At 41.3% G+C, this 23,583-nt stretch overlaps 1 protein-coding gene across 1 annotated transcript in view; it reads right to left on the bottom strand.

Annotated features, from left to right (window-relative positions):
• LOC122808158 (pregnancy zone protein-like) overlaps positions 1-23,583 on the bottom strand; it is a 246,115-nt gene that overhangs the window by 14,453 nt on the left and 208,079 nt on the right. The window lies entirely within an intron of this gene.

Below are 23,583 nucleotides of genomic sequence, written 5' to 3'. Positions count from 1 at the left end.
TTATGATAAACACTATTGTTCCCACTTTATATGTATATATATATATATATATATATATATATATATATATATATATATATATATATATAGATATATATATATATCTCTCTCTCTCTCTCTCTCTATATATATATATATATATATATATATATATTTATATATATATATATATATATATATTATATATATATTTTATATATATATATATATATATATATATATATATATATATATATATATATATATATATATATATATATATATATATATTGTAGAATGTGAACAGCCAAAACATGTGTTTGAAGGAATTGAGTATGTGACAGTCTGTATGTATTAAGATGTACTATGTACTGTAAACTTTGAACTATGAGTAATGGAAAAGTACTGAACAAACAAGAGTCTGCCTGAAAGCAGGAAATGTGCCTTTTATGGAAGTGCATCCGATTTTCTTTCTCTGCCTAGAGATAAGATGATGTGAATTGCCTTATGTTTACGGGTAAACCTTTGATTGGTTAGTTGCCCTGTATAATGATCTAATTGGTTCATTTTATATTTTTTGTACTGTCAGCAATATCACCAGTATATAAGCTTGTGTATTCTTTTGTTTTGGGAGTCTCCCTGGTGCTTTCCATGGGGCTCCCACACGTGTGTACTATAGTAAATAAATACCACTGAAAGAGAGAAAGAACTGTATTTGTCTTCATTTTTAAAGTAATTTGAAACGTAACAATTGGTGCCATTTACTCGGATCTGAATTAAGAGCAAGCTGCAGCAGTCAGGAACTGAACGAAATACTGCTAAGGGCCCATAACAGACTTTTCTGTTTCTGCAGTGTTTCTTTCATTTTTCTGTACCTGTCTGCTTTAAAGATTTGCAAATAAAAATTTTTATGTAGAAAGTGGTATGATTTCTCTCATTCAGTTGTTTTGAGGTAACTGGCATGCATTTCTTTTCTGCTATTGAATGCGCAGTATGAGTGTGGGTTAATACGAAAACACTGGCGTCATACGTATGAAAGGAGGTATGATAGTGGGGTAACAAGACGTTTATATAACGCCTTAGCTAAACCTTTATTACACAAGTATAGCTCTATTAGAGTGAAAATGGGAGCGAGTGCGGGAAAAATAAATGAGCCAGAAAGAGGTACACCAGCTGGTTATATGTTTTACCGTGTGTCCCGTGACAGTTGCATGTTTTTAAATCAGTGGATCGCCCTTACTTAAAATGATGGTGACCCTGCTTTTCCTGAAAATGGTACTTTTAATAAAGATATTTTGACTAACTTGCGAAAGAAATTAAAAAAGAAAGGAAAAATACCAGGGTTGTGCTGGGCAGCTTTTAATGATTGGATGTGTGAGGCTAAAGAAAGGGAAAAGGACTCGGTCATCAGTAGTCTTAAGGACAATCAACAAAAACTAAAAGAGCAGATAAAGGAACTGCGACACACTGCGAAGAATCTAGATGTAGCAGACGGTAAACACTTGAGAGAACCACCCTCTAAGGGATTATATCCTGTACAGGAATTAAGTAAACTGCAAATAACTGAATCATCTGAGGATGATAACCCATGGTTCCCCCCAACCCCTACGGCTCCTCCACCACTATATCAGCCTTCACAGGTTGAAGACGGAGCAGTGAGATCCACAACAGAGGGTGAAGGCCGGCGGGGAGAAGAGCAGACTGCTCCCGACTCTAGAAGCGGAAATCAGGCAATCGGAAACCAATCTAGCAAACCGATTATAGAACAACCTGGCCAAAAAGATACAGGTAAACCTTCACCTAGACTAACCCATTCTAAGATAAAAAAACAGCAGAAAAGAAAAGTGCAAATGCTTTTTGACCCTAGGTCTAGTCAGCCAAAAATATATCAAAACAGGAAAGCTGTATATTTACACAAGGGTAAATACTACAAGCAATGCCCAATTGTGATTGAAGACAATGATGGCTACATTAGTCAGGACAAATCTCACCCAAGATTCTAATTCTGAATCGGGCACTAGCCCATCAGATGAAGAAGGAGTATTCCCATTGAGAGAAGTCCCAAACCCAGCACATGCTAGGGATGCGGGACAACTGGCTACTGTAGTGGTACCTAGAGCGTGGTCAGCAGCTGATTTTCAAGCGATTACTAAACCCCTCCCGCCCATTCGTAATAACCCAGCGAAGTTTCAACGTGTATTGGCAGGACATATTTGTCTGCAAAATCCTACCATAGAAGAGGTTAGAGCTGTCCCAGCTGACCTGATGAAACGTATCTGGGATCATGCTAATGTTCCTACCCCAGTACCGAGGCACAATATACAAGGGGAAAATGGGTTTGAGGCGGTTAGGCAACGTACAGCTGATGCTATCATCATAATAGTGCCACCTACCCCCAATTGGTCGAAAATTAAATCAGTCATACAGAAAGAGGATGAACCTATAGACAAATACTTAAATCGGCTCACTGAAGCCTTCGAGGCGTATTCCGGGTACCCAGAGCCCACCGAAGGACCAGCACAAAGCGGGCTGTCAGCTGCTTTTGTAGATGGGTTACGCCCTCAGGTGAGGGACAAGTTAAAAGAAGTATGCTTAAACTGGCCTAGTTTGGGCTTACATGAGTTAGTCCAGCAGGTACAATACCTATCTGACCATTTGCCTAAAGAAAAGAAGGATTTACAGGAGAAATTAGTACAAGCACAAATCCAAATGTGTAATGCTCTTGGCCAACTGACTGGTCACCGAGGTAGAGGGTGAGGGAGAGGTGGACGCCAAGGAGCAGGAAATCAGAATAGACAAAACTGGCAGGGAACAGTCGGCCCAACCCCAGAATTCTAGTAATCAGACCGAGTGTTTCAACTGTGGCCAAGCAGGCCATTGGAAAAATGAGTGTCCATATTTGGCTGAGCAACCTGCACCATACACTGATGCGTTGCAACAGTGGAACTCTAACTGGACACTGACCCCTCAACAGCAACCACAATGAAGGTTCCCTGAACAGAAACAACAGCAATTGTGCCCTTTCATTCCTGTGGATCAGGATGGACCACATGTTAGGTTACTGGTTAAAAATAAACCCTATCCATTTTTAATTGATACCGGAGCAACTAAATCCATGCTGGCTGGCAAAGCAGCCATGAACGTTCCCCTCTCTAACAAAATAACTAAAGGAGTGTGTGTCTCTGGTATACCTATTGAGTATTCCAAAACTGTTCCAGTCCCAGTAACTTTGGGACCTCTACAGGATAACCATGCATTTTTAGTAGGACCCTCGGCACTTTTAAATCTATTAGGAAGAGACTTGCTTTGCAAAATGGGGGCCACCATTTTTTGCACAGCTGAAGAAGTTTATCTCCAAATACCTTCAGACCAACAGGATAGTACCCTGGCAGCCTTAGATGACAATATCACTTTACAGACGATGTGTATTCAGTCAGATTCTAACAGAAATGAGTATTTACATTCCCTATCCTCTCACCTGCGGACTACTCATGACAATTATGTAGGGTTTTTGACCTCAGCTACTCCTGTAAAAATAACCCTAAAACCAGGAGCAAAGTTGCCACGAGTGCCACAGTACTCTTTGACAGCTGAGGCTATATCTGGTACTGCCTCTGTTATTTCTGCACTAGAACAGCAAGGGATCATAGTACCCACCACAAGCCCATGTAACACCCCAATATTACCAGTAAAAAAACCTGGTAAACAAGCATACAGATTTGTACAGGACTTGCGGGAAGTTAATAAAGCTGTTTTGCCTGTTTTCCCAATTGTACCAAACCCAGCTACTATTTTGAGCTGTATCCCACCTACTGCAAAATGTTTATGGTAATAGATATTTCATCAACTTTTTTCTCTATTCCAGTACATCCCGACAGTCAGTATTTGTATGCATTTACCTACAAAGGTCAGCAGTATACTTGGACTCGATTGCCCCAGGGATATGTAGAATCCCCAACCTTATTTTCCAGAGAGATGCATAGACAGTTACAGGATCTGCACCTAACATCATGTTCAGTTCTAGTCCAATATGTGGACGATATTCTTATAGCTTCACCAGACAGTAACTCATGTAGGGAAGATTCCCTTCTAGTGTTACACTTCTTAGCTGCAAGAGGGTTTAAAGTAAAGAGATCAAAATTACAATTCTGTCAGAAAAAAGTGCAGTATTTGGGACATATTATTGCAATGGGTTCTCATCAGATATTCCTAAATCGTATAACTTCTATTCAAAGTGCCCCACGCCCTGTAATCCAGAGGCAACTTCAAGGATTCCTTGGCCTAGCAGGATACTGTAAACACTGGGTGCCTAATTTTTTCAGAAATTTCTCCCCCCCCCCCCCCCCCGTTACAACTCCTGAAAAAGGATATTACAGAACCTTTACCCTGGATGTCACAACACAATGAGGCTTTTCAGGCTGTCAAAACAGCCTTGGTAAATCCTCCTGCCTTAGGGTTGCCAGACTATTCCAAACCTTTTGTTTTCTTTTGCTGTGAGCGAAGCAAGACTGTCTTGGGTCTCCTAGCCCAGCAATGCACTGGAGGTTACCGACCTATTGCTTACTACAGCACTCCGCTAGATCCAGTCACCTCTGGTTACCCAGCTTGCTTACAGGCTGTAGCAGCTGCCGCTGTTTTGGTTGATATGGCAGCCCCACTAACCTTGGGACATGATACTATATTAGCAGTACCACATGCTATTCAAGCGCTACTTCTAAAAACAAAAACACAGTATCCTTCAAATACACGCCTTACTAAGTATGAACTAAGTTTAATAAATAATCCTGCCCTGCAAGTCATACACTGCCCACCACTGAACCCTGCCTCTTTAATACCGACTTCAGATTAGGGTGAACCACATGATTGTGTGCCTGTAGGTAACTCTGTTCTTTCTCCTAAATTACATTTATATGACACTCCTTTGCAAAATCCTGATTTAGTTCTTTTTGTTGATGGATCCTGCCTACGAACAAACTCTGGTGAATTCCAAGCTGCTTGGTCAGTCTGTACTCCGACTGAAGTGTTAAGGTCAGCACGATTACCCCCAGGCACTTCCGCGCAGGCTGCGGAACTAATGGCATTATCGAATGCATGCAAAATAGCTAAGGACAAGTCTGTAACTATATATACTGACTCCCGTTATGTCCATGGTGTTGTTCATGATTTTGGTATGTTGTGGAAAGAACGAGGGTTCTTAACATCTTCCGGGGCACCCGTTAAAAAACATTTTTATATCAGTAACTTGCTACAGGGCTTATTGTTACCTTCTGAACTTGCTGTTGTTAAATGTGCAGCCCATCAATCTAATCACTCTTTTGAAACTAAGGGCAATAATTTAGCTGACTGGGCTGCTAAACAGGCTGCTCTCTCACTGTTCAGGGACATTTTTTGCAGCCTATGCAACCAATGGTTACTTTTGATACCACAGTGTTGAAAGCTTTACAGGATGAAGTTCCAGAATTAGAAAGAAGAACATGGCTGGCTCAAGATTTTTTTAAACGCTCTGATCTTATTTGGCAACATCCAGATGGCAGACTGGTCAGCCCAATGTCCATGTTAAATTCTCTTATTAAAGCATATCATTTGCCAGCTCATGTCAGGGTACAAGTGTTAATAAAACAAATCCAAAAGGATTGGTTTGCCTCAGGACTTTCTGCTTCTGTACAGCACTTTTTGAGCACGTGCTCCATTTGTTTACAGTATAACATTTCAAAAGCACTATGGCTCCCGCACAACCACTGCCAAAACCATTGGGACCATTTTACGCTTTGCAATGGGATTTTATTGAAATTCCACCTTGTGCTCGTTTCAAATATGTGTTAACTGTTGTTGATGTTTTTTCTGGTTAGAAGTCTACCTATGTGTAAAAAATGATGCTATTTCAGTTGCTAAGAAACTTTGTTATGAATTGATACCTCGTTTTGGTGTTCCCTGTCAAATATATTCGGACCGTGGAACACATTTTACTGCTCAGTTGATTGACTCACTGTGTAAAATGTTAGGCATCACTTTAAAATGTCACTGTCCATATAGACCACAGGCATCCAGTATTATTAAATGCATGAATCAGACACTGAAAACTAGGCTGCCTAAAATTACTACTGAAACGGGCCTCACTTGGGTACAGGCCCTACCTCTAGCAGTACTCTCTATGAGAGCACAAGTACATCCTACTAAAGGTCTTTCTCCTCATGAAATCCTTGTGGGCCGCCCTATGCATATGCCCATGACTCCACCACCACCCTTTTCTGAGTATGATGCATTTGATCATGGTATACTTATATATTGCACTTCTCGTGTCTCTTTTTTACAGTTTCATCAACGCCAGGTAGCAGCGGCTCAACATATCCCTGATCCTTTCCTGTCTTCTGCACTGCAACCAGGAGATTGAGTGTATGTCAAGTCATTCTCTTGAAAAACAGCACTTCAGCCACGCTTGAAGGGGCCCTTCCTGGTTCTACTAACGACATCATCAGCGGTACGACTACAAGGCTCACCCACCTGGATTCACATCTCACACATCAAAAAGGTCATCCCATCTGAAGATCAACAGCCTCTACCGTTCGCAACTCCTAATTCTCCACCTATTGCTACTTGTACTGTACCAGCACCTGACGATGCCTGATGTTTATCCATTTGGACAACCTCACTCTCACGAAACACTACAAGCGAAACCACCATTTCCACAAAAGTACTGCACAGCTATTTTGGGGGCTATTCTTGTCGTTTTGTTATTTTTACTGTGGCCATTTTTATTTCCTGCTCCAACTACGCCTCATGCAGTTTATATTCTCCTTTGTTCTGGTAGTTGGGGAAGAACACGGGAAGATTAATAGATTGGTTAATGTTAGCTTCAGAAGATACCTTAGGCAGAAAGGACGGATTGGTCCTGAGGTAAACTCTATCCTGATGGAAGGCTAAATACAGTGATTTGACACAGAGAGACTGAAGTTCAGAGACTCTTTTAGCTGAAGTAATGGCCACCAGAAAAGCCGTCTTCCAAGAGAGGTACTTAAGATCCACCGTGGCCGCCGGCTCGAAAGGGGGGCTAGTCAAGGCCTGTAGAACCAAAGATAAATCCCATGGGGGTACTGCCTCCCTGACAGGAGGTCTGAGGAGGAAGGTACCCTTGAGAAAGGCTTTGCAGAGCTTGGAAGTAATGCCCTACATGATAGTGCGAAATCGCTGCCAGTTGTACCTTGACTGTAGAGCAGCTAGCCCCCTGATGAAAAAGAGTAGTCAGGAAATCCAAAACCGATGTTAGAGGCACCGTAAAAGGATCTAAGTGATGGTGCTCAGCCCAGATGGAAAAACGTTTCCACTTACTCCGATAGACCTTTCTAGTGGATGGCTTGTGTGCTGCTACTAGAATAGCTTTGACTGGAGAGGAAATTCCAGGAGTCCTTATCAGGAGTGGAACTGGAGCAACCAAGCCGTTAGCTTGAGGTTGACCAGGTTGTGGGATGGAAGACCCAGAGGGTGAGTAATGAGATCCGGCAGGGGATCCAGAATCCAGGGTGGATGAATTAGGTGAGACCACAGGTACGGGAACCACGTCTGACGAGGCCAGAACGGGGCAATGAGGATCATCTTGCTCCCCAACCGACTGGCTTTCTGTAAAAGTTTCAGCATCAGGGGTAGTGGTGGGTAAGCGTAAAGAAGACCGGGAGGCCAAGCATGTACTAGAGAGTCCCTCGGGGGCTCCCCCTGAGGGGGGATTAGAGCGAAGTAACTGTTTCATTTGGTATTTGAGGGAGAGGCAAACAGATCACAACAAGGTTGCCCCCAGCGGGCAAATATTTGCTCTGCTACCAGAGGATTGAGAGACCACTCGTATGGGGTCAGAATTGTACGACTGAGCCTGTCTGCTAGGATGTTGGACCGTCCCGGAATGTGCATTGCAATTAGAAAGTGGTAGGTGGATATCGCTCATTCCCACACTCTCATGGCCTCGCAACAAAGAGGATAGGACCTGGTTCCCCCCTGTTTGTTGATGTATCAGTCAACAGAAATGTTGTCCGATTGTACCACAATCGTCCCAATCGGAAGAAGGTCGTGAAGTGCCTGCAACGTCAAAAGCACCGCCCTCATCTCTAGGACACTGATATGCAAGGAGATCTCTATGTCGTTCCACGTACCTTGGACTGTTCTGCCTGAATTGTGCCCCCACCCCACCCCAGGCAAGAAGCATCCGTGGTCACCGTGGCAACGGAAGGGGGCATTGAGAATGGGTGTCCCGTGTGGAGGTTGGGGGACTGGATCCACCACACGAGCGACCTTCTGCAAGCCCTGCTTAGGGGAATGGGATGAGACAGGGGATTGTAAGACAGGGACCATTGTACCTGGAGGGTCCACTGTAGGACCCTCATATTCAACCGGGCCAATGGCAGCAGTGGGATTGCTGCCGCCGTGGACCCTAGAGCCCTAAGGACCAGTTCCACAGATGGAGCCTGAAGTTGAAGGATGGCCTGTACATGCAACCTCAGGTTCTGAAGCCGATCTGGAGTCAGGAAAGCAAGCATTAGACTGGAATCCAATCTCACCCCTATGAAATCCAACACCTGTGTAGGAGCCAGAGAGGATCTGGCCATGTTGACGGTCAACCCTAAATGTGGAGCAAGATCGAGGAAATAATCTCTGCATGAACAGAGGAGATGCCTTGTTGGGGCGGTAAGGAGCCCGTCGTCCAGGTACGGAAAGACCTGAATTCCCTGGAGTCTCAGATGGGCCACTATTGCCACCAAGACTTTGGTGAACACTCTGGGGGCTGAGGTGAGACTGAAGGGGAGGGCCCTGAATTGGAAGTGGCTGGCTCCCAGCTGGAAGCGGAGAAACCTCCTGGACCGTCTGTCGACTAGAATGTGATAGTACGCATCCTTGAGGTCTATCGAGCACATCCAGTTGTTCTCTCGCAACAGGGGGAGAATAGATTGCAGAGTGACCATCCGGAACTTTTCTTTGGGTACTGCCAGGTTCAAGAGAGAGAGGTCGAGGATGGGCCTTGCGTCCCCCGTCTTTTTTGGTACCAGAAAGAACCTGGAGTAAAACTCTGATCTGAGCTGGTCTGGGGGGACAGGCTGGATGGCTCTTTTTTGTAAAAGCTGCTGAACTTCTGCCACAGCCGCCTCCCTCTGATTGGGTGAATCAGGGAGGCTTCTGGTTTTGGGGGTTACAATAAAGGGAATTTGGTAACCTCTGGATATGATGCGAAGCACCCAGCGATCTGTTGTTATGGACTCCCACATTGCTAGGTGCCTCAAAAAACGCCACCCGACTGCCTCCAGAGTGGAGCAGCTGGGCAACCCCTCAGGGGTTCTGCGTGGGCCTCTCAGAGAAAAGTTCTCTAGACCCAAAATTCCTAGGATCCCCTCTGTCTCTAGGGTGGCGTCCTCCCTGTCCTCCTCTGCCACGAGAGGACTGGTTGTCCAGAGCAGACTGGGATTGATGCGATTTCCGGAACCACATCTTCTTCTGACCCTTTTGGTTCTTAGAAAAGGACCTCTGGGGAGCAGAGAAGTGGACTCCGATGGCAGACAACGTCTTCCCATCTTTCACGCTTTGGACAAGGGTGTCGCGAATGGTTTTGCCAAACAGTGCAGAACCATCAAAGGGGGCATTCGCGAATGACACCTTAAAGGGTTCCGAGAAGTCACAATGTCGGAGCCAGGCTTGTCTCCTCATGACTAGCCCAACTCCGCCAGCTCTAGCGGCTCCCTCAGTTGCGTGAGACAAAAGCTGCATAGAGGTGTTGGAAATAGAACGTAGGGTAGACATCCGGGAGGAGTACAGTTGCTTGTCCCCTTCTGACATGGACCCCAGGGGGGAAGCAGCGTATTCTTTGATTAGATCCCGCTGCATCCGGATGATGTGTGCCATATAGTTCAGAGCCCTCATCGAGAAGGTTGCTGAACTGAAGGCCCGCTTCCCAAGGTGGTCCATCGCACGAGACTCCTTGCTCGGCGGGTGAACCGTGGGGCTCTCCTGAGCCAACTCTCTCCTGGAGGCTGCCATCACCAACATGGCATCCACCGGGGAACCCCTGCTCCAATGGGTTCTGTCTGTAGGAGGCTCAAGATCTTATCTGGGCACTTGGGGACTGGCTCTACAGTGTCCGGCTCCCTCCAAGACCTAGTGGCTATAAGGTCCACCAGGGGGTCGGGGGGAGGGGACACCCAAGAGGTAGATGGCCCTGCCTCGAATGCCTCTAGGAATACGGACTCATCGGAGGAAGCCTTGGGGGCAGACCAACCCCCCTGATTCTAACCATTTCCATGATGTCTCCAAAGGAGACATCCTCGGGGGGTGACCTTGGGAAGCCTTCCCCTTCATCTAAGTCCGTATCTTCGGTGAGGCACTCGGGGGAGTCCACGTGCCTCCTCTTCCACTTCGACTTGTGAGGAACCTCCTCGGGGGGGCTGTCTGAGGAGGTCTCACCAGCAATGTCATGTTCCGAGGGAACACCCAGAGGCGCTGAAGCAGGCTGTCCCTGAGGCCGGGTGATGGGAGCCAGGACCAGCTGAGAGGGAGTGCAGGGGGGAGCCGAAGCCAGGACCGGAGGCCTGGATGCACTCAACAGTGCCCTCTCCACCGCAGCGAAAGCTGAGGGGGAGCCACCCTCTAACGGATCTGAGATCTGACTCCCACTCGGATCCGAGGCACCCGTGTGCTCCGACAGGGATGGAGCTGAAAGCACACCGAATCCCTCGGATCCAAAGCTCGGCCCATGGCTCCAAGAGGTCGGAGCCGACAAACTTGAGGGAACCGTCAGAGCCGAAGTGCCCAGAACTGTCGGCTCCGACCCACCCCCAGATCAAACGCGGCTCGGCTCCGAGCACTCCGAACCCAGAAAATGGGTCAGAGAAGGAGCGATTGGAGCAAAGAATGGGGTCGAGCTCCCCCCTGGAGGGGGGGGGGGCAAGAGCACTCCCATCTGCATCTGGGCCTGGATGAACCTCCTCATCATCTGGTCCATGTCTGCATCTGACATACTGAAGGTGGACCTCGAAGAGGCCAACGAGGCAGGCCTGGAGTGCCGCCTCGATGACCTCGACGGGGACCGGGTCACCTCCTCCTCGGGTCCTGGTGAGAAGCAAGGGGATCGGATCCGAGGAGGAGGCAAACCAGAAGCCCTGGTGGGAGAAGCCCATTTGACAGGCGGGGCCGAGGAGGAGTCCTCGGCCCGCCGCTTGTGGTGCTTCTCCCTCCGCTTCTCTTTCCTGGCCTCCCTCTCCTCCAGAGCCAAAGCGGGAGGTTGAGTCCCCACCGGAGGGAGAGAGGCAGGAGTGGCCACTAACGAGGACTGGGTAGCGGTCACAGAAGTACCGGAGGCCGGAGCTGGGTCTGGGGGCAAAAGGCCCGCCAGAATCAGCTTCGACCTCTGGTCCTTAAGTGCCCTGGGGTTGAACACCATGCAAATCACGCATCCCGAGGAGAGGTGTTCAACCTCAAGGCACCTAATGCACCGGGTGTGGCCATCCGCCGGTGAGAGCTTATGGCCACACTCGTTGCATTTCAAAAAGATCGCTTTAGGGGCCTCCGACATCGCTAAAAGTAAACACACTCGCTAGGCCCCTACACACTCCACACACACACACACACACACACACACACACACACACACACACACTGCGACCAATGAGGGCAGGGAGGAGAAACAGGTAATAAACAATTAAGCAAACTAAATTAGTTTAAAGAAATTTACATTAAGGAAAGCTATAGGGGTACCTAATCAAACGCACACACTCACACAAGAAAAGGAGATGAAAAAAAAAAAGAACTTTTTTTCTCACAAGTCTAAAACAGCCCAGGAGCTCTGGAATCTAGCTTGTTGCTTGAAGCATGGGAAACTAGATCTGAGGTCAGTCAGGGTTGACAGGGGATTATGGGTAAAGGGAGGAGCTAGGAGCTCAGATCTATGCTGTGGTAGAAGTTGCCAGCTCGGATCCGAGATCGGATCCGTATCCCAAAGGTTGCTGACAAATGAAGTGCCTACTTCAGATTCACCATATCATTCTATATACCTAACAAATAGTAATAGTCAATGAATTAATTAAATTACTAATGTATGGATTAATATACATTGGGATAGAAATAATTAAGTTCTGCAAATCTACAGATGATTTAATACCAAGCAGCTGGAATGCCAGTATCAGCAGTAAATATAAACTCCTAAATCAGCTTTAATGATACTTTTTTACTGAAACATAAAATAGTGCAATATACTGCATCTGAGCTATAATAGCTATTGACTAAAAAAATATGTTTGCAGCTGAAGACAGTCTGCAAAACTTTCTGCAAAATATTAATGCCCCTAGTTCAGACATCTTTCCTTGAACAGATATTGGAATAATCATCTACACCATCTACAAGTGTTTTGTGGACTTGCAGAATGGGTGAGACCCTATGCCCTACCTCTCAAATCTCCAGAGTTTTGCCTCATAATTATGGTCTGTTCCTCATAAAATATGTGATTTTCTGGATTTTTGTGGTGAAGCGGTGAGGAATTAATTAATCAAATATTGAAAGATATTTGAGTTTCAGATTTAATATCCTTCAGAAAATGTATAGTAACACAAGACCTTTTATTCTAGCAACTTTCTAAGTTTATAAGAACAATATTTAAAATGTGTCTCTATTTGGGGCGGGAGGGGTTTGTCCCCCTTATTTTTGGCTTTGTCCAGATTTTTTGTGCTAAGAGGTTGAAAGCTATGCCATGTACCCAAGAATGTTTTGTGAGAAATGCTGCAGCAGTATGGGGTCCCAGGGTTATTGCTTCATGCCATTTGGTCACTGTGTTTGAGTACTGTCAGATGTGTCCATATTCTCAGTGTCACATTGTTGTGTTTGAAATCTGCTGGAGTCAATAAGACGGCACGAATGTAAATGATCAGGTCTGTGTGCTTCTCTGTTCTGCATAATACACCAGACTGCAGTTTGAAATAAATGTATCAGGCATGTGTTTCACCATCCAAACAGCTCTTGGTAACATTAAACACTGGAAAACATTAGTCATTAAATGTGACTTTGTGTAATAATTACATATATGTAATAAACTACAAACGTAGCATCTTAAATATGGTGTGTGATTTCTTGATTGCGGTCATAGTTTCACTTTACTATTGCTATCAAGGACAATTTAACTTTTCCTGTGGAAATGTGTGACCAAGAAACTGACGTTAACTTTGTAGTCACATAAAACAGTTGTTACTACACCATCTCTTATAGTTTAGAAAACTCCAGAGAGATAAGAGAGCTGAGAGAGTGTGCAGCATTTAAATACTTTTCCATTATTGGGGCCCGGGCAACAGTTCTAATGAGCTTGCAGTGATCGCTGCTGATTTTCTGTCTGTTAATAATTTGCTATGCTTGTACCTCATGGTTATTTAATACACTGACTATCTGACCATCTGTGAGCTAGCCTTCCTAAAAATTCATCCCCAACGATCCTAAACACTACTTACGTGGCCCTATAATCAGTTTAGATGTGAGGTTAATTTTATAAAAGACTAAACTGCGGCCTGAGCAATTCTATAGTGCTGAATACGTAGTTGCCTCTTCTCATCCTATGACTGCTTTACTTTTGCTTTAAGATGCTGCACTGTTTGGTATGCCATATGTGGTTTATTACTAACTTCTGTGATTGTTTTCTTCTTATGTAAGTATTGGTAACTCCTGTAATAAACAAGTTAAACGCATGATGTGTTAATGTTTTTCAATTGCTCTATATTGTTTCTTCCCAAGAAATTCTGTAGCTCATGCTGTTTTCATAATATTTTAGCAAAGTAATGTTCTCAACTATTTTCAATTATCTCCAGTGATTCCATTATTCTGTTTTGCTCTCAGCACTTCAGGTTTGCCACAAATTGTAGTAGTTAAGAAGCTGAGTCGTACTGTGAGGAAAGTACATAGGTAATATTATTCAGATCTTTAATTAGACCTATTTGTAGTTATTGATCTACTACTTATTTTTCTTTGGTAGGGTAATTTGTCCATTGGTAGTAAGTGACTTTTTTATTTTAAAAACAGTCTGGGTTTGAATAACTGCACAAATATATATTTGTCCTGTGTGTCATCAGGAAGGTACTTTGTCAGAAGCAGGTGCAGATTCTAGCAGTGTTCTAAGTTCATGACAAAAATATTTATAATGTGTTCCTATTTATTTTAGGCTTTGTCTAGAGTTCTTGCAATAAGAGGATGAGATGTGTGAGAGAGAGAGTGAAATGCCCTAGTTAGAGTTAGCAGGTGGATTTTATTTTCAAGTGCATTTTCAAGGAATTATGAGCTTCAAGGGAAGAGAAATTTACTGCTGCTCATGCTAAGCCTACATCAAATGTGTAACTGTTTTGTTTAGCAAATGGTATCACTATTGTGGTATAGAATTTTTAAAGCAGCACAGCAGGTAGCATACTTGCATCTTGATACAGAAGGCTATAGGTTCTACTCCCACAACATGTAGATTTATATTTTAAGGAGGTGGAGTGCTACAGTCCTGAGTATGTCCTCCTTTGGATGTGATGCCTAATAACTATGAACTTGTTTTTCAGCTTGCCACCCATTCCCTATTGCAATATACTAGCTTACCATTTTTAATATAATGTAGGTAATATAGTCTTCAAGGGCAGCAGGCATTGAATTTGTAGATTAAACACTGAAATATAAAGTTGTTTTCTAGCAAGAACCTCTTCACTGGTTTCAGATCTCTTTAATGTGGAATTATTCAGATGACTTTTACTTCTGCAAAGATTCTGCATATTAATTGATATTGGTGGATTGTATGACAGAAGTTTGAGTAGAGTGGCCCTTTATGGTTGAAATGTTCTGAATTGGGCAGGTTATCATTATTGGTTCATATGATTTGTTTCATTGTTTAAAGGAAAAATGTTCAGAACCATAAATTTCAAAACACACTCTAACAAGTGGTGCTGTATTATACAAGGGATATAATTCAAATATTATATAGTCTAATTAATACAGTCAGGAAGGTGAATCAAATAACTTTTCCATGGTTCTAAAAATGTGTGCAAGGAGCCTATGATTTGAAAACAGCCCAAAGGTAAACTTACCCTGCCACTGGCCAGATGCATTTTCTTTGAATGCGGGTTTCAATGTTGGTTCAGTGAATCTGGGTTTCAAAGGTAGAGAAGTTTTAATGTTAAGTCTGTTTTCATTGTAAGACTATTGCTTTGTTTAGGTTTAGTAAATGTCTATCAGTGTTTGTGCTATAAAATTTGAAATAAAAGTTGTAAATGAAATCCAAATATCGGCAATCATTGTAGAAGTAAAGCATAAAACAGTATGCACACTGAGAGATTTGAATAGTGTCTATGACAAATGGGGAGAAATAGCCAAGTAATGGGACACTGGAATGGCTGCGTGGGTGGGAGGTGGGGCTGAGTGGGTGGGAACAACAGGGGGTGGGGCTGCATGGGCGGGGCTTGTGTTTGCACCCCCCCTGCAAAAAATCCTGCGGGCTCCCTTGATTACAGTTGTCCCTCCGCCAAAACGGAACTGTGTGTTTTCAAAAACTTGGTAAAACTAGAGTAGAGTGGAGCCATTGTAACAAAATAGTAGTATATAACTGCAATGCATGTGGTTGTGTAACAGATTTCTCACCTATAAAAAAACTTGTTAAAAACTCTATAGCTAACTTTTCCCAGAAAATAGAAACTGTCTATTGGAAAATATTTGAAGGACTGCAGGATGCCGGGGATCGCTTCAAGTCTATCAACATCACCATTAAAGTAGAAAATTATTTTGTATGCGGAAGAAAAGCATATAAATGGCTACCAGAAAACTGGTCTGGCAGATGCTTCCTGGGCTACCTAGTCCCAGCTATTCGACATGTATCTACATTACCTAAAGGAAAAATTCGGAACGTTCGAGTGGTCAAGAAGCCTGCCAATCCGGTAAGTCAAGTTGATGCTTCATGGATCTATCACCATGATTTAGTCCATGCTGGTACCAAAGGACTGTCCCATATGGACTTGGGTGATGACGTCATATCTTGGGCTGGTATAATTCCATCATATGGTGCAGTGAAATCAATTTGGGAACTGAGAAAGCTATCTAAATTGCTTGAAATATTAAGCAATGCTACATTTTCTGCCTTAGAACTAGTGACTGATGAACTGACTGCTATGAGAGCTGTAGTCCTCCAAAACCATATGGCTCTCGATTTAACCCTAGCAGCAAAAGGAGGAACTTGTACTTTAATCCAGGAGGAGTGCTGTACATTTATTCCTGACAATCAGCACAAAATTGAAAGTCATCTTGAACTGATTCAAAGAATTTCCGAACTCTCGCAGGCCAAAGAGGCCGATAGTTCAACATGGGCTAACCAACCTGTTCTCAGGCTGGGGAGGTGGACTGTTGAAGTTGATTTTATTAATTGCAATATTAGCAATTGTTGCTTTTCTTGTCTTATTTCTAATCAAAGCACTGATCTTGAGATTAATATCTTCAAAAACTGTGAAGAAAGTGCCTAAGTTTTATATGCCTGCAGCTACAAATGTAGACGATGAAATGACAATGTTTTCCAATGATGAAAAGACCAGTAGCACGGTTATGTTAGATTTGAGGCAAATGTATGATAGGTTAAATGATGATGCTTACACAGCATCAAATGGGGGTTGTAGAATGTGAACAGCCAAAGCACGTGTTTGAAGGAATTGAGTATGTGACAGTCTGTATGTATTAAGATGTACTGTGTACTGTGAACTTTGAACAATGAGTAATGGAAAAGTACTGAACAAACAAGAGTCTGCCTGAAAGCAGGAAATGTGCCTTTTATGGAAGTGCATCCGATTTTCTTTTCTCTGCTTAGAGATATGATGATGTGAATTGCCTTATGTTTATGGGTAAACCTTTGATTGGTTAATTGCCCTGTATAATGATCTAATTGGTTCATTTTATATTTTTTGTACTGTCAACAATATCACCAGCATATAAGCTTGTGTATTCTTTTGTTGTGGAGTCTCCCTGGTGCTTTCCATGGGACTCCCACATGTGTGTACTGTAGTAAATAAATACCACTGAAAGAGAGAAAGAACTGTATTTTTCTTCATTTTTAAAGTAATTTGAAATGTAACAATATATATATATATATATATATATATATATATATATATATATATATATATATATATATATATATATATATATATATATATATATATATATATATATATATATATATATATATATATTTTATATATATATATATATATATATATATGTGTGTGTGTGTGTATATATGTATGTATATATATATATATATATATATATATATAAATGGTAGGTTTTTTGAATGTATACTTCCAACCTTTGTCTTACATGTGCACCCTAATGTTTGCCAGGCTGATAATTTATGCAGTTGTTTATTCTTATCTTTGAACCTATGTCATATTTTTCAAGACTTTTTTTTTAATGAAAACCCTCAAACAAAAAACTAAATATATTTCTAGAATATCTCATCCCCTGTAAATGTAAACCAACAAAAATATGTACATCTTTAAGCAAATGAAGTTTATCCCCCAAATTGACAGCTGCACATAGAGGCATTGCCTACCTAAAATTAAGGTTATAGGTTCATAGGTTCATAGGTAGGTACTAGGCTATCTGCCCGAAAGCATTTATAAGCCTAACCAGAATGTGTTGGCTTCCGCCGCCCCCTTAGATTAGTTCTCTGTGCCTCTGTCCAGCAGAGCCACTGAAGTGATCCCCGGGGTAAACTTTCTGTTTCCCATCCACTCGTCAAGGTTTCTCTTGAAGAGTGTTAACGAGGAGCTTTACATAATGTAGATTGGAATCTTCTTCCAAAGCATGGGAAGTCTCTGGGACAGGAATCTATCCCTCCAGCACGTCCTATTTATTGTTGTGATGAGGTTTAGAAAAAAAAAGCACTTTTGACAGCATATGTTCTCACTTACACTCATAGGTTCATAGGTTGGTACTAGGCTATTGGCCCTAGGGCCTATAAAAGCCTAGCCATAACAATTCCTTGGCTATTTCTTCCCACACTATTTACTTCCCTGGACCCCTATCTAGCAGTGTGACTGACGTGATCCCCAGGGTGAATTTCCTTTCTCCCATCCAATCATCAAGGTTCCTTTTGAAGAGGGCCAAAGAGGCACTCTGCTTGACATGTATGGGCAGTCTATTCCAGGGTCTGGGGGGTCTCTGGGTCAGGAACCTATCCCTCCAGTATGTTTTATTTATTGTGATGACAAGATTTAGATCCCTGGAGCATGTGGCTCTGAGGGATTGGAATTTCCTTAAGTGTAGCATATCCAACAGCTCTGGGTTTGACATGGCCTTGTATGTTAAGCAGAGATCGCCTCGGAATAGACGATATGCGACTGAGTATAGCTGAAGTTTTTTAAGGAGGTCAGCATAGGGCATCTGCTTTAGGCCTGTGATTCTTTTAGTGAGGTATTTCTGCGGCCTTTCCAGTTGTTGCAGATGTCTTGAGAGGTACATACCAAATGGGGCGTCATATCTCTATTCCCTACCAGACATTAACATTAGCTTTTATGCTTTCAGAAAGCATTAAATGTTAGCTCTAACAAAAAATATTGGTATCTTTAAATAAAACTAAATTGTATACTGTTCTATTAAATGCATTAAATATTCAGGCTGCTAGATAGGCTTTTTTTCACTTCTCATATTTTATAACTTTATTTTTCACAGAACTTCTTGCCATTGTACCTTTAAATTTTGTATTTCCCTCTGCAAAGAATGCTCAGAATTCTCGAGATTAATTGCTTATACCTGTAGACCGCTTGCCTCTATGTAAAAGTCATGAGCAGGGAGACAAAAACAGCTAAAATCTCTGCAGATGCACAAAATAATCTTTGTAAATTTCACTCAGAATGTGCAACTGCCTTCAGATGCAGACTTCTTGACTCCCACTGAGAAGATTTGCTAACAGGAAAAAAAAAACAAGTTGATATCTTTGCAGCTGCAGGAACTTAGCATTTTTCATGGTTTTCTTCATTATGACTTTTTAAAGCCTTTTTGTTTACAAAGCACTCCTTGTTTATAGCTTAAGCCAAGGACATAAATCTAGACATCCACCATTGTAAAATAAGAACAATTACCATATTTCTACATATAGTAACATCAATGCACTTTTACACCCCCACTCCAGCAGCCAAGATCACAGCATAAATTAGTCTTCCTTCTGCCCAGCGTTTCTTCTCCTGTTATACTGTAAAGCCTATATTTCATACAAGTAACAAAAGCACTTGTTTACTTTAATATCTATAATACATTTTTACTGAAAAGACCCCCTTCACATTTAAAATATCCTTCTGCACACTATACTGCTTTTCTATAAAACAAGTTGTTTATATCATGAAATGTTTTATACAAGTACATATAATAACAAAAAACATGTTTCACTTACAGTTATTTTTTTCCTTTTAATGTCCTAAACATTCTCCTCCCACATTCACAAGACATGCTGCAGGTGAATTGGGCACTCTAAACTGGCAGTAGGGGTGACAGTATGCATGTATGTGCCTTCTGAGGAAGGTTGGGTGCCAAGCTGGCAACTCAACACAGTGAAACTCTACTGTCACTCATTCTGTGGACCAATGATCTACTGTAGCAACCCTTAAAGGGAGCAGCTGAAAGGAGAACAAGAAGGAGAAGACTGTCCTTCTAAACATTAATGACATAAAGTGGGGTGTATGCTGACCTCCCACAAGTCAGCAAAAAGCCAGTCTTTCTCATCCACTTTGTTTGCAAAGACATATTTCACATATGTGATAGATGCTTTATATTCTCCCATTTATTCACTAATTTTAGTGTGCTGGTCTTCTTCCTGTTCATCTCCCAACACCAGACCCTGGTTAAAGTCTAAGGTACTCCTGATTCTTCTACTCAATGCCTGTGCTTTTTTCTGTCTTTTAAGCATTTTCATTTGGAACATTGAGCTTTATTGTCAAAAGAATAAAAAGTGGAGTCCCCTTCTGTTTTGCTGGCTCAGTTTTTGATGAATAAACTTTTTTATTTTCTCCTTATTCAGTTCTGCATCCAAAAATGTTTGTGGTCATTTAGGAAAAAAAAATATTCCAAAGACAGCAGGTTTCATCTCACACCTGCCTCTTGACAGTCCCTAATTGTTGGGATAATTTTTTTTTTCTGCCTGGTGTACACTGAATAAACATTTTCTACAAACACTCTGCTGTTTCCAATTCTTACCATACTTTCCTTTTGTTAAAATATTGTCAGGATCAACTCTTTATGCTGGTATGGTATAATCCTTGGCTCTAGGTCACTGTCACTTCTGAAGTGACACCCAACTCCATGTGGAAAATGGGAAAAAGGGCTTGTGGATGGATGGATTGGTTGCATCTTACTAGCATAGGTCTTGTCTGCTTTCTCTTGGCAAGATTTGGAGTTAGTCAAGTTAGAGAGGTTTATTTTGTGACGAACTATAAAATCTTGACTTAACAGATTATAAAGAAATATGAAATTATTGGCCTCTTTTATTAGGAGATAAAAATGTGAATAACATTTTGCAATATACTGTACAAATATCATGTAAAAGAGGAAGAAATCTGTCTGACATGCTGGTACATAAAGAATTTATTCCCCCCGTTGTTTCTATATGTAATGAGATAACTATGGATAAAGGAACATATTCCTGTAATAAATGCTGCATTTGTAAATATATAACAAAAACATTAAATAGGGTTACTGGTATGTATTTTTATTCAAATGGGATTTATAATTGTAATAGTGAAAGTGTAATATACATGTTAAGATGTGATTGTAGGTTATATTATGTGGAAGAAACTACTAGAGCATTTAAAAAAACATTTACAAGAACATATTAGGGATATAAAGAATATGAGAGTGGATAGCCCTTTGATTGCACATTTTAAGGATTTTCATGCAGCTAGTCCAAAGGGTTTGAAAGTAACCATTTTTGAACAAGTTAATGTTGCTTTAGGGGAATGTGTTGATGTTAAAATTAAATTATTTTATGAGGAAACATTGTTTATCTTGAAATACAATACTTTGGAGCCCCATGGCTTAAACAAGGAATGTAATTGGAGGTTCATGAGTAGATAAATAGATAACTGGACATTAATTGTTTTATTGGATGCATTATTTAATGTAGAAATATTTTAGCATTTGTTATTCTTGGAAGGCTGTCTTAAGCCGAAGCGCTAAGTTTTGTTAATAAATTTTTAGTGTTTTCCGTGATCTGTTGGTTGTTTTTATTATTTTCTTTTTATTAGTTGTTTTATGTTTCTCATCCACTTTGTTTGCAAACATATATTTCACATATGTGACAGATACTTTATATTCTCCCATTTACTCACAAATTTTAATGTTGATGGTCTTCTTCCTGTTCATCTCCATCTCCCAACACCAGACTCTGGTTCAATTTGAAACTACCATTGATTCTTCTAGTCAGTGCCTGTTCTTTTTTCTGTCTTTTAAGCATTTTCATTTGGAACATTGGAAAATGTTTTACTGGTAAAGTCTCTCTAAGAGCTTTATTGTCAGAAGAATGAAAAGTGGAGTGCCCTTCTGTTTTGCTGGCTCAGTTTTTGCTGAATAAACTTTTTTATTTCCTCCTTACTCAGTTCTGCATCCAAAAATGTTTGTGATCATTTAGGAAAAAAATATTCTAAAGACAGCAGGTTTAATCTCACACCTGCCTCTTGACGTTTCCTAATTGTTGGGATAAATTTGTTTTTCTTCTGCCTGGTGTACACTGAATAATCATTTTTTACAAACACTATGTTGTTTCAAATTCTTACTATATTTCCCTTCTGTTAAAATATTGTCAGGATCAACTCTTTATGTTGGTATGGTATAATTCTTGGCTCTAGGTGACTGTCACTTCTGAAGTGACACCCAACTCCATGTGGAAAATGGGAAAAGGGTTTGTGGATGGTTGGACTGATTGCATCTTTACTAGCATAGGTCTTGTCTGCTTTCTCTTCGCAAGATTTGGAGCAAGTATTTGATCTGCCCTTTCAATTATCAAATCCTGCCCTGGATTATTGGTCCAGTTGCATATGTGTGCTTCCATAAAATTAATATAATCATTTTCTTCCAGTTTATCTGGTAGAGAAGAAAATTTTCAGGATTTTTGCATGAACTCTGTCTTCTAATGCTACCATTTTTTGAAACAGGTCTTCTTGAGAAGCCTCATATTTAGCCAGCCTTTTCTTCACTTCAGCCTTTTGCAGCATTATCAATTCATCTGAATAGTTAGTTAAACGGCTTCCATTCTTTTCCATCTATTTTTTTTTTTATTTGAGTTGATATATTCATTCAGTGTTTTACTTACTTTAATCACCTCTAAGTTTAATGAGCTTATTTTTTCCTCTAAACTACTGAAAGCCTTCTCTTTTACCAAAGCTGAAGCTTGAACTGCTTTTTCGGAACATCTGCACATTCTTCCCAGCAAGTGTTATCTTTCCATCTTTTCTGGTTGTCTTTTTTTTTTTTTTTTCCAGTTGTCTAATTTATTCTTTGTTAGCATATAGAGAGTATACATACTAGCCAGTAACTGAATTTTACCCAAAATGACAATTTCCCTGGCTGTTATATGTCAGTTTCAGCTTTCCCACTGGGAGATCTGAAATTATGCTGTTGCTGAATGTTTGGCATCCTGAAAGTCCCAGTGCTTCTTTTATCTGTTGTTAAAGGTTAATGTCCTTCATCTGGGTATTTGAGGTAATCATTTGTTTTTCAAAGGAGTAGGAAGTTAGGTTTTCATGGCAAAAAGGACTAAACACAGGTCACCCTGGTGGAGACTATAAGAGATTAGGTACAGGAAGAAATCTGCCAGTCTGTCCATATAACTGCAGGTCTTCAGGCCACTGATCTTTTTTAGCTAAGAATCTCTGAGGTCTCTCAAGCTGAATCATATATTTTGATAAGTACATGGCAACAAGGTCATTATGTTCAATTATGCATTCTGATAAGAGATGAGTGAAAGAGAATTACAACTTTTTTTATCTAGAGACGATAGCTTGGAAAATTAGTTGAACCAGACAGAAGAATTTTCAAAATACTACAGACACTTGATGGTTAAAAGATAAGGAGTTATTAACAACAGTACAGAGATATTTTTATCTTTTATAACAGTGTGTGACTAGAGGGATATGTTGCCTAAGTGCTATGATGTGTAAAAGTTTTGTTTACAAAAATTAACTACATGTTCACGTTTTTTTAGACCTTTCCACATACAGCTACTCTCATCATAGTTTAACCCACATTGGATTAATTGTGAATTGGCAGAGTAATAAATGTATTACATTTTCTCTTGATACTACCTCAGAATTAACATATTTGGAGAAAGATGAGAAGGGAGTCCTTAGTGATAGGTGCAGTAGGCACTGCCCTTCAATGAAGAACAACAAAGAACATCTGCAGTCACATTCCAGAACACTTGCAGTCACAGTCCAGAAGATTTGTAGTCACATTCTGACTAGTTAATTGCATTTCTCTGGTCTATTTCACAACAGAAGGATCATTTAACAGTGGAAGCTTTCCATATCATCTGATAAATGTGCCAGGTTACATGGTCACTCCAAAACGTTTCACATTAGGCTTTTATAAACACACATTAAG

The sequence above is a fragment of the Protopterus annectens genome, chromosome 8.part0 (assembly GCF_019279795.1).
Source record: "Protopterus annectens isolate FY-2018-M chromosome 8.part0, PAN1.0, whole genome shotgun sequence".
NCBI classification, from domain to species: Eukaryota; Metazoa; Chordata; order Ceratodontiformes; family Protopteridae; genus Protopterus; species Protopterus annectens.
Note: the sequence above shows the minus strand (reverse complement) of the source record. Positions and strands in the feature narration are given on the sequence as shown.